Raw genomic sequence first — 9,426 nt, 5'->3', positions numbered from 1 at the left:
AAAAGTCATTAGGAAGACATCGAGGAGGCTCTGGAAGCTTTGCTCTGTGACAGATCCATTTTGAAGGGAACCTAACTATAGGAGAAAAGTTCAGACTTTTCTGGCTCCATGCTTCATGTCATTGACTCACTAGATCAAGGGTAGGCAACCTCAGCACTCCAGGTGAGGTGAAACTACAATTCCCATCATGATTTTGCCTCTGGGAGTCATGCCTGTGGCTGTCAGGGTCTTGCAATGCCTCATGGGATTTGTAGTTCCACAACACATCCACTCTACTACAGGGATGGAGGAATCTCCTCTACCAGACTATTGCATTCTGACAGCTAGCGCCTGCGGCTCTCAGAATACCTGAACAGTGACGTGCTGGTTTTCGTTCGTCCAACAACTTTTCGCATGGCTGCTTCGATTTTTAGATTTAGGTTTCTCAAGCCAGGTGGTGCCAGCATGGCCACCCATAGATGACATTTTAGCCAATTCAGTCGGAATGATCTCTACAGTTACCTGTTTCTTCGTCTACTGAATGTCTGTGAAGCAACACTTTAGATCAGTCAATGTGTTCCCTAATTCCGGCACCGTCCACTTTCTGAGTTCACTGCAGCCTCCACCTAAAATAGGAAATGTCCCAGCATGATTCTCCGACCAAAGAGCTCCACATAGGTCACCTGTGCTGACCACAGAGGACCACAATGGACTGATGTCTAAAAGAAGTGAGAGAAGGATGACGGTCTTGGTTATGGCAATGCAGACGGTTCCCCCCAGACACTTTAATTCATGAGGTGTCCCTGGAACAAAGACCTCCATGGATTTCCAAACCCAGACTTAAATTTCTGTTTTTCCGGAGGACATGCCAATATGATCAAAGGGGGACCTCCGTGGTTATCATATTTCTCTGTATATGTCTAAAGTACCTGGAAAGGGATTATGTCAACCCCTCGGCATTATCTGACGTGACTTCTCAGATCGACTTCTTGCAACACAAAGTAGAAAACTGTCTTTGGCTTAGATTTATTTACCCACGAGAGTCCGGACAACCAACTAGCCATTACACACAAAGCAGTTTGCCCAGCAGTGGTCCCCCTCAACCCAAGTCCCTGTTGTTCTGGAATTGTCCTGAGAAATATTTAATATAAATAGTGCTGCTGCTCACAAGCAAAAAAGAAACATCAAGGAAATGGAAATTTACATTAGTAAGTATTTTACTGTTATTTTTATCATTACTGTGGACTGTAGGCATTCTGCAAGCCTCCAACCTCGACGCTATGGAGAGGAGGAGGGGGTGTTCTGTAGTCCTGTCTAGGGATGCACCGATACCATTTTTTTGGTATCGAGTACCGATATTTTTTTTAGGTACTTGACGATACCGGAAGTCCCATTAAAGAAGCCAGGCGGCGTGTAATGACTCCCGCCCAGCTTCCCGATTAGCCGGGAAGCCGTCTCCTATACTCCATGGTCAACTGTTGACGAGGAAACATGGAGCTGGCTTTTTGGCTAACCGGGGAGCCGGGGGGCAGGTGATGACTCCTCGCCCGACTTCCTGATTGGGCACCTCCCCAACCAATCTGGAAGCCGGGCAGCAAGTCATTACACACCGCCCGGCTTCCTAATTGGCCGGGAAGCTGGCTCCATGCTCCCTCGTCAACAGGTGACGAGAAAGCATAGAGCCGGCTTTCTGGCTAATCAGAAAGCCGGGGGGGGGTAATGACTCGCCACCTGGCTTCCTGATTGGCCAGCTTCCTGACCAATCAGGAAGCCAGGCGGCGAATCATTACACGCTGCCCCGGCTTCCTGATTGGCCAGGATGCCAGCTCCATGCCACTGGTATCGGTGCATCCTTAGTCCTGTCCAAGGGTGAGAACACCACTCTTCCACAGATATAGTGGAGGAGTTAGCGTAGTCACCCTATGACAGGAAGTGTATTAATGGCAGGATCACCAGGTGACAAAAAAAGAAAGAATGTCTGAAGGACCCTCTGTTCTATTTCACCAGGAAATTAATGGAGTGATCACCTGCTGAGATGGGCAGCCAAATGTAAAGGAATGTGCACCCGTTTACATCCATTCAGGTATGCAAAAGCAGACCTGGATGCATACTTGTTTGGTCCAAAGATCTTGAATGGACCCAGATGTAAATGGACGCACATTGGTTTACATCTGGCCCCCCGCAGGGATACATTCCAGTCCATTTTTGATACGTCTAATCACAGGTCAAAACCGGACTAGTGGAACCAGGGCAGCCATCAGAAATTTTGGGGCCCCTTACACGGCTTTGGTCCGGGCCCCCCCCACCGCCACAGGGCTTAGTGACCCGCTGGAACCAGGGCTGAGTGAGCCGCTGGACACAGGGCTGAGTGACCCGCTGGACGCAGGGCTGAGTGACCCGCTGGACGCAGGGATTCGTGAACCGCTGGATGCAGGGCTTGGTGACCCGCTGGACGCAGGGTTTGGTGACCTACTGGACTCAGGGCTTGGTGGCCCGCTGAACTCAGGGCTTGGTGACCCGCTGGATTCAGGGCTTAGTGACCCGCTGGACTCAGGGCTTGGTGACCCGCTGGACTCAGGGCTTGGTGACCCGCTGGACTCAGAGCTTAGTGACCCGCTGGACTCAGGGCTTGGTGATCCGCTGGACTCAGGGCTTGGTGACACGCTGGACTCAGGGCTTAGTGACGTGCTGGACTCAGGGCTTAGTGACGTGCTGGACTCAGGGCTTAGTGACGTGCTGGACTCAGGGCTTAGTGACGTGCTGGACTCACCATAGATGCTGCACAGCCCATCTGAGACTGTCTATAGTGGGCTCTGAAGGGGTTCTAAGGTAGGCTAGTCAGGGCTGCATCCCCTCCCTCCTTCCTAGCTCCTCTTACCTGCACACCAGGCCTCCTCTGCCGCCGGATGGGCCAGAAGTGATGCCACGAGCAGCGTCGCTGATGGGGCCCCTTGTCTCGAAGCCGATGGAGTGGAAATGCTGGGGCCCTGCGCTGCTAGGGCCAGGCCTCCGCTGCAGGGGCCCGTCCGCCTCCTCGCTCTTCACCGTCGGCCGATACTCATGTAAGGGTCCCGGGAGGGCCCCCCAGGCTGACCGGGCCCCTTACATGAGTATCAGCCGTACCCCCCTGATGGCTGCCCTAAATGGAACACACATATTAAAGGAGACGGGAAAAAAAATGAATGCAGCCACTATATCATTTTTCATAAAAGCTCCATATTTTTATCATTAAAAAGTGACCCTTGAAATCCAGGTCAGTGACATTCCCTTAGCTGATGTCATCAGTTTGCTGCAAACATAAGGAAGCCTGCACAAAACTGCCTTGTTCCCCTCAATGATCAGGCTGTACATTGTAACTTTGTAAGAAGTCCTAGGGGCTGCAGCAGGGCCTGATCTGTGTCAGACATTAGTCAACACAGTCAAGAAGTGCATAGACACCAGGATTTATATGACTGTGTCATCTCAGAGCTGGCATCTCAGTCCAGGAAGTAGATGGTGACCTCGGATGAACATAGATGAAGCTGCCCTGATAAATGTATTATTGGGCTAGTAGTACTGTGATCTCTAAAAGTGGTAATAAATACCTGGAATTGTTACACTTATGTATTACTTAGCTTGCATGCACTGAACATGAATACATAAATCTGAGGCTAGATCCACTTGAAATCTTCCTCTTTCATGAAACATCTCACATTTTGCTCATGGAATTCAAGGAGGTTTTGTTGTGGAAGAATCCGGTGATGCTCTGAAGGTGCTGAATGACTGCAGAAACTGTCACACCTAAGTTTTCTCCAAGTGAACCTGGGTGGGCTGCCATGGTAACAGTCAAACAGCAAGCAGATACAAGGGCCTAGAGAGATCGTTTAGGTGCAACTCCAGGCCAAACTTTTTTTGTTCCAGTTTTGGATAGAATAGGGAAGTGTTAGAGCTTCTGCCAAGTCCTTTTGTGTCCCCACTGCAGAGGTTTCTTAATAACTTCTGTGGCATCCAGACAGTCGCGTCACAAGGGCGGTGTGGCCCGCACCTGGGTGTCACCGGTGCAGGGGTGACACCAAAATGACTGACGGTCATTTTGGTGTCACCCCCTCTACAAAGTCGGGCACTCGGTCATGGGCAGAGAGCCCGACAGTGTCAGGAGAGAGGAGGGGACTCAGCGGCATACCTCATCCCGTCGGGTGAACGTCCCCTCCTCTCTCTGCCAGCGTCCAGAGGGGTGTGACCCGGTCTGGAGACCGGGTGACACTTGGCCTCGGGACGCCCCTGCATCCAGAACAGGTAGAGAGAATGAATCTCCTAAATGGAACCCAGATGGCAAAGTTTCTAACAACACTATTCAAATGATACAAATATGTAAAAAAAACAAAAAAAAAACAAAAAAAAAACTTTTGTTTCTTCATTATTTTAGAGACATAGAATTAGCAGGAAGGGGTGTTGCCAGTGGAGTCTCCAAGAGATATACATTTTCCCTGGTTTGGTTGGGTAAACTGATAATTTAATTTTTTCCTCCAGCAGGTGGCGCTCTAGACTTTTTCATGATGGTCAAGTTTTCCTTTCCCTTTTGCTGTGAAAAGCCTGTTGTGTGCTGAGCTCAGTAGGTCAAGCTGCAACTTACTCACACTAGTTATTATTGGACGGCTCCATCAGAGGTATGAATTGAGCTAAGTGAGAGAAAAGGCAGGCGGCTAGTGCTGTGCAATCTTTAGCTAACCCATAGTGCTCTGGGAAATGCTCTTACATGTGTGAAATGAGTTGTAAAGTCCCAGCATATACTATCCTGTTATAACATCAGCATTGTAATAGGAATACATAGTAGAGTTGTTTTTGATGATGCAATCAAAGCTTACTTGAAAAAATCCCTTTTATGTAGTGAGTGCTGTCTTCCGTCTGCTCATCACTTCCAACAACTTCCTGGATTCCCAGTGTCCTTTGTGTCTCTTTCCCTGCTGCTTGGACATTCAACATATGCCTGTATCTGTCAGTCTTGCAATGCCTCATGGGATTTGTAGTTCCACAACAGCTGGAAGGCCAGAGTTGGCCCACCTCTGCTCTACATCATCTAGATCAGTGGTTCTCAACCTGTGTAACCTCGGGACCCACATGTTTCCTTGGTCATTAAGGCGTGACCCAAAAATGATTTCATTTCTGAAACATTTTAATTTATTACACAAAACAACGTGTGCAGTATTCAGCAATATATATTTTGCTGAAAGTAAATGAATGAAAAAAAAATAAAAAGTTTATAAAGAATTAGCCGACTGAACTATCTGGACTGGAGAGTACAGTAGCTACAGCGGCGGATTGATATCTGCTGTACTCTCCAGTGCAGACCGGAACTATAACTTAATTGTCGGGCGCCGCGGCCCCTGATATCAATGCGCCGGCCCGAAAGTGAGGAAATAGTCCCCTCTCTCCCCGGGCCATACCACTTTATCGGAGAGCCCGGGGGAGGCCGGGAGAGAGGGGACAGTTTGACATTATGAGGTTCCACAGGCTGAACCACAAATTCCCCCTCTAGTTCTCTCTAATGCAGATGGGCCGGCCTATGCAGACATGACGCCGCGACCCACTGCAGAGGGTGTCGCGACCCACTTTTGGGTCGCGACCCACGAGTTGAGAACCACTGGACTAGACCATGCTTAGCTAAGATTACTACAGACATTAGAGGATTGGTACCCATGCTGCTGCTATTAGAAGGATCAGTATATGGGCATATCATTCCTACTGATATGATAACAGTTGTTGGGAAGGCAAAGGATCAATCCATTTGCTCATATACTAAAGGTGGCCATACATCGCTTGAATTTCGTCCGATTCCTGCCAAGTAGGCCAACATTCGAGCTGTGGGTGGCCATATGGGGCTGAACGAGAGAAATCTTAGTGTATGGCCAGTCTTGCAGTTAATCCCAACCAACGTCACTTTTGCTGGACAGCTTAGTCTTCATGTAAATGGAGAAAAGAATCTAAATAAGGACATGTAAAACAAAAGGACATCATAAACAGGAACATCATTCATTAACTGTATACTGTTATCAGAATAATGTTTTTTTATTCGGAGAGTTGTCTTTTATTCTATATCATTAAACCTTTAGCAATATCATTCTGATGCTTTCTGCAGCTTTATCTTTACTTAATCTTGTATTGATGGTACAGCATTTTTTTTTATACCGGACCCTTAGGCCTGTTTACACTTTTGGTACATTCAAATGCGCGATCATTCCTTTGCTATTAAAAAACTGTAATTTCTCATCTTCATTGACTATAATGGCACAGATCTCATTCATTATATGTGAAGGTTCACATGCGTTTACTTGTACCAAAAGTCCATAAGTTTTATAAGGATTAGGATATCTGAGAATATGTTTTAACACCTATTACTGTGTGTTCTAAAATCTGCAGTGATTCTGCTTTATGTCTTCTGATTAGCATGTAAGCATATAAATCCAGAGTACTACCCACATGGAGGATGTTTTATCAGTAGACCATACAAGAAGCCACCATAGTTGGATGACTGGTTACTACAGGTTAACTGTGACAAAGGCCAGAACTGCTGCCTCAAGTTTCCATAATATTGTTTAATGTTTACTGTCCAGAGCAGTATTTACATCTAGGGATTATCGAGGATGAGCTGTATTGATAATGAGGTGTGAACATCTCCCTGTCTGCCTGCCTACCTTTCTCTGATTCCAGTCAGACTGTCACTGAACTATTTGCACTGGAGAGTACAGTAGATACAGCGGCGGATTGATATCTGCTGTACTCTCCAGTGCAGGCCGGGCCGGAACTTTAAGTTAATTGTCGGGAGCCACGGCTCCTGATATTAATGCGCCGGCCGAAAGTGAGAAAATAGTCCCTTCTCTCCCCGGGCCATACCACTTTATCGGAGAGCCCGGGGGAGGCCGGGAGAGAGGGGACAGTTTTACATTATGGAGTTCTCACAAGCTGTACTACAAATTCCCCTCTCTATTTCGCTCTACTGCAGATGGGCCGCTCCATGAAGAAATGACACCGCGACCCACTGCAGAAGGTGTCGCGACCCACTTTTGGGTCGCGACCCACGAGTTGAGAACCACTGATCTAGATCAATGGAGAACAGGCTGACAAAATGACTACCCAGCACGTGACTGACCTGAAGACATCTGGAAAAGGTAAGTGTAAAATAAAGTATAACATCCTGCCTGGGAGATATGGGGGAAGCCAGGGGCCACGAGGGGCAGGGGCAGGGCCGGCATATGCTGCAGCTCGACTGAGCCAAAATGATAGCTGAAGAGGGGCGCATGGCCTGCCGAAGGCCGGCCATTCGCCGCGCAAATGACTGCTGGGCGGAGCGAGGCGTTATCTCCCGGGTGGCTGCGCCCAGTTGTAATGACAGATCACCGTCCCCAAATGACTTGCGGATGCTGATCTGTCATTAAACGATAACAACTGGGCGGAGGCTGCCCAGTTGTTATTCATTGGCCATGACCTGCTAGAAGGCTCTAGCAGGTGTCGGCCAATAGGACACGGCGGCCAACAGTTGGGCAGAGCTACCTGTCACAGCCAGCTCCGCCTTTTTAAATTTATTTATTTTTCTTTTCTTTAAATAAATTAAAGATCCGCGCTCCTAATATATCCTAAAACTTTCTTTGAACTTTAGCTTGCACGTTATTAATCACTAGATGCATTGATGGACTTTATCTCTTCATATTGATTGTTTTTGACTGAGAGTTTTTTATTCAATGCACTATATATATTTTATAAGGGAATTTTATAGGATTTATTTATAGATTTTAGCACCAAGTATTATATTTGATGATAACCTGAATACTGACTACAGAAAGCTGGAGTGAGAATGAAGAGTTGTCTACAAGGAAGGTCTGTGAGATACATAAACAGACTATAAAATACACAGCAGATGCACAGAATGCTGGGACTTGCAGTTCCACTACAACTATATTTAAAGGAGAATTATGAGGCGAGTGATTTTCACTCAGCCTCATAATCTGAGCCAACCTGTGATAATTAAACTGTCACAGGTCGGCTCAGTAGATTGGGAAGTGAGCGAACACATACCATCGCTCGCTCACTTCTCGATCTATCCGTGTCCGATCCTCCAGCGCTGACTGGCGGAACGAACGGTAGAGGGGGCGTGTACAGCTGGCTCTGCCTCTGGATAGGCAGAGCCAGCTGTCACTCACGCAGCTGGGTGGATCCAGACAGAATTGTTGGGATCCGTTCCGGCTGCAGCGTCTCAGTATACCGCGAGCTGTAGCTCGCGGTATTCTGAGCTTTGGGTGACAGGAGGACGCTAGTTTGTCTCCTCCCATTTCCCTTAGGAGATCTATGGGGAAAAGCCCTAACCCCATAGTTCTCCTTTAATATTGCAGAAGAGAAGGAGAGTGAATTAAATTAATACAGCATGTGGGAGAGCAGAGAAAGATAGCACAAGACAGATGGAGAGAATGGGATAGAGAGCAGAAGAAAGTGAGGTAGAGAGTAAAATAGAGCGCGTGTGAGTAAGAGAGAGTGAAAGGGAGCAGAGAGACAGTGTGCCATAGAGAGTAAAGGAGAGAGAGAGTGTGAGTTAGACATGTGTGATTCGTGATGTATCCAAATTTCCAAATGGCAGAAATAATGAATCCAAACGAATACGAATTTCCGATGACAAAAATTTCAGATGCATCTGAATTTCTTTCCAAATGCACTTTTGTTGTTAAACATCAACTTAAAAAAAAAGTGTGGGGTTCTCCCCGCCAATTGATACCAGACCCTTTATGTTTGGTAGAAATGTTAGGGGGGACCCCGACGTCAGAACAAAATAAGCGTGAGGATCCCCTTAAAAGTCATACCAAACCCTTTAGGTCTGATAGGAATTTTAAGGGGGACCCCTATGCCAAGAAAACAAAGTCACTGCATGGCAATACACCCTCCCCATTTTGGAGGGCATGTGGCCTGGTATAGCCCAGGGAAGGGGGGCGCTAGCTCGATCCCCCCCCCTTTCCTGCCCTGCCAGGTCAGTGCTCGGATTAAGGGTTTTGGTTGGAATTTTAAGGGGGACCCCACTTTTTTAAAATTATTTTGGCATTGGGGTCCCGCTTAAAATTCATACCAGACTCAAAGGGTCTAGTATGACGTTTGGGAGGAAACCTACGTTTTTTGGGGGGGACCCCACAGTTTCTTTTTGCTTTTTTTGTTGTGGACTGTAATCAAAAAATTTATTTATTTTTCTCTTTTCTCTAATGTCACGTTGCTGCAACGAAAATGCGTTCATAAATACTACGGCATCTGAAATTAATGAAAATTGACTTTCAGACCCGAAATAACGAAAAATGCAAAACTAACAAAAAATTTTGCCAGCTTACATGTCTAGTGTGAGAAAGAGAGAGAGAGAGAGAGAGAGAGAGAGAGAGAGAGAGAGAGAGAGAGAGAGAGAGAGAGAAACAAGAGACAACAGATAAAGATAGAGAGAAA

The sequence above is a fragment of the Nanorana parkeri genome, unplaced genomic scaffold, assembly GCF_000935625.1.
Source record: "Nanorana parkeri isolate BGI_ZX_2015 unplaced genomic scaffold, ASM93562v1 scaffold720, whole genome shotgun sequence".
In the NCBI taxonomy this organism is placed as follows: Eukaryota; Metazoa; Chordata; class Amphibia; order Anura; family Dicroglossidae; genus Nanorana; species Nanorana parkeri.
Note: the sequence above shows the minus strand (reverse complement) of the source record.